The sequence below is a fragment of the Apostichopus japonicus genome, chromosome 4 (genome assembly GCF_037975245.1).
Source record: "Apostichopus japonicus isolate 1M-3 chromosome 4, ASM3797524v1, whole genome shotgun sequence".
NCBI classification, from domain to species: domain Eukaryota; kingdom Metazoa; phylum Echinodermata; class Holothuroidea; order Aspidochirotida; family Stichopodidae; genus Apostichopus; species Apostichopus japonicus.
In genome coordinates, this window is record NC_092564.1 from 26,390,053 (window position 1) to 26,393,237 (window position 3,185).

Consider the following 3,185-nt stretch of genomic DNA (forward strand, 5'->3'; position numbering starts at 1 on the left):
GACTTTCATTGTTTCTTTCTCGTCCTAGCTTCTTAAGGTAGGCCTACCTGTGGGGGAAGGGGGTACTTGTATGGAAGATTGTAGTACTGATATACAGTCATATATATCACTGTAGAGTCAACCGCAGATTTATATTTGAGTCGGCGTAGTTGTACTCGTATTCTATAACCTTTACCTCAAATTCGCATACTTGTTCTCATGAATTTATACTTGAAATTACTTGAATATATGATTATATATGTACTCACACTGACAAATGACGCTTGTACCCATAGTCGTACTCATATCCCAAGGGGTACCGTATTCTTCTTGTACTCGTACTCGAGTTGTTATATACGCGTACTACAGGTCACGTGGTGTGTTTCATACAACTTTGTGTTGATGTTACGCGTGGTCCTCAGTATAAAGTAGACGATTTTCCTAAGAAGTAAAAGGTTGACTGTATGCAGAATTTAAGATTAATGTAGGGGCTATAATTTTGTGGCAGTGGGCGAATGAACTTGGATTTTATGAAGGGGGTGCACTATGATCATTGAGGCAGCCTACCCCTTTGTAGAGATCTAGGCGTCCTCCCCCAGAAAACAATTAGACATCAAATGGTGCTTTCTGCCGCCTATTTAGACTATAACTTAGGTCTATAGAAGTAACCTTAAACTCAAGATTTTGCTAATAAGTAATTTGTTTTCGGATATAAAAAAACTTTGGGGAGAGGTTCCCCCGTAGTAGTGGTCCAATTCTTACCCTGCTCAATACATGAAATCCCCCGACTGACGATCGGAAGGGGCATGGTCCCTTACCACTTTGCACACGCCACTGTTGATATGTCATAGTCCAAGAAATAAGGAAATCGAGAGCTGGTTGTTACTAGTTTCAAGATATTAACCTTTAAAATTTGTCAAACCCCAGGAATGCACCTTTGTGGCTTAGTCGATGATGACGTAGGCTCCTCGGTGCTGGTTCAAATATCAGTTTAATGTTAATCCTTTGTTAATATATCAACAGGAACATGCTCTTTCAACTGTATATGAACAAGTGAACACTTTTGGATAAAATTCAATAGCATTTGTTTGTAAATATGGTATAATGCATTTGAAGACATAACATTCGTATGAGCTCCCATTGAGTGCTGTGCTGCATTTGAGGAACTGATATAATGGTAGGCCTATGTGTATTGAACCAAATATAGTCCAGCCAAATTAAAACCATTATAGGGGTCTTTTAGTTGTTTTTAAAATTAAAAGTGGAACCGAAAAATAGCCTCGACAGATAGCAGTGTTTTTCAACGATCTACAGCCTATTAATTTTGTTATCTAACTTCACCCTTTAACGTCCTTTACATTCATAACGTCTCAAAACGGTCTCAACCCACGGTGGCCTGATTAAAAGACCTTCCCCTTCGAAGAATTTACAACTTCGCACCGACAGAGACTGTATTTGCTCGACCATCACGTTTGGACAGTGTATATGCATATAATCATATTTAGCCCACATGCCATTAGCGCCTCGTTTGTTTGATATCACGCCTTTCCAATATTCCCATTGCATACAGACCAAAGCTGCCAAGCACGATCAACTGAATGCTTTTGTATTACACATGTGTAACGCCCTTAGTTGCTGCATTGTTCAACAATGGGTTAGATTTATATTTAAAAAAAAAACAATTGGGCGCTATACTTTGCAGTCATTAATCCCCCCCCCCCCCCAAATGTCGATTAATTTTGAAAATATGGTTGCAATCTCTCAATTAATGCCACTATAATGATTTTAATAATCAAGTCTTGCAAGGTGATTCCTAAAAGTTTGCATTGGATTCTGCCAAATATCATAAGCAATTATTAGGCTACTCCTTGAAATATTGAGAAAAAAATGCACAGTTTGTTTATATTTTCCCATGAATTTGCATTAAAAACCAATTGTGTTTTGCCCTGTGGAAGGCCTTAACAAATAGATTAAGAAAAGGGGTTTGTTGTTGAAATTATTTGAGGCCCCGCAATATATTCCCATGTGGACACTCTATAGTTTCTTTCCTCTCATTTTTTTTTTGCGCCGTTGATGTTGAAAAAAAAGACCTGTGCATTGCTCCAATCAGGTTTTGTTTCACTTCAACGGGCTTCCTTTAGTTGCAATAAAATAAGGCTTCGAAACGTGAAAGTAAAGTTATTCTATTGTTTTGTTTTTGCATTTTGTTGTGTAAGGAAGAGTAGGGGTGCCCGGGGGGGGGGGGTGGGGATTGAATCGAAACAATATCATCCAAGGCAGAAAACATACCCTGCAACTGTTCAAAAAAAATTAGGAACATTCAAATGGCGATAAATAGATTTTATCAGAAATTTTGTCGATGTATGTCTTAAACTTCTCGTGGTTATATACGTGTATAATATGCCGTATGCATATACGAACAAATAGGAAAGTTAGATGAGAACAGAGGAATTAAACAAGGTGGGGGAGGGGGTGGGGCGGTGACAGTTACGTAGCAGCTCCCAAATTCCATCGATTGGTATTGGATTTCATTTCTGGAGAGGGTTGACAAGGGAAGTCGAGAGAGGGGCTAACGTTGTTGCATTTTGATTAGAAACGACTAAGATTCGAGACACTTTGAATGAATATAACTAAGTTCTATACTTGCCTGGCCCTTTGCATAAATCTTTCGTATCTAATTTCTTTCTGATAGGATGTCTTCAGGCAGACTTTAATTGTATTTAATTGTCACTAGAATTACTCAGAACTTGGGTACTTTTATGACCTGCGATGACTTCATCCGTTGGCTCGCTTGTATTACGTTTATAAAGTAGGCCTATCAAGCAACTGACACGTACTTTCGAGACCTTTTTTAGAACTTTGTGTGGTTTCGCTTTCTTTTCTTTTATAGCGTATTTAATGGGGGGGGGGGGGTTTGGTTTTTAATTAGTTTTATGTATTTGCTCGTTTTTTCATTTCTGTTTTATTTTTTCAGCACTGTCGTTTTGCTTTACTCTTGAAATAATTTGTCCCTTTCGAATTTTCATTCCAGTCTCGACGAATTAGGAACTTCAAACAGAAATGATGTCATCAAAGACCTCGTCGTATACGCTTCAGTAAGTCTTTAGAAACCATTGTTTGTAGTTACTCCACCCAATTGGGAGTAAACTATTGTACTGTGCGCCGAGTGCTTGGCTTTTCTCTTCTTTTTTTTCCAAAAATAAAAA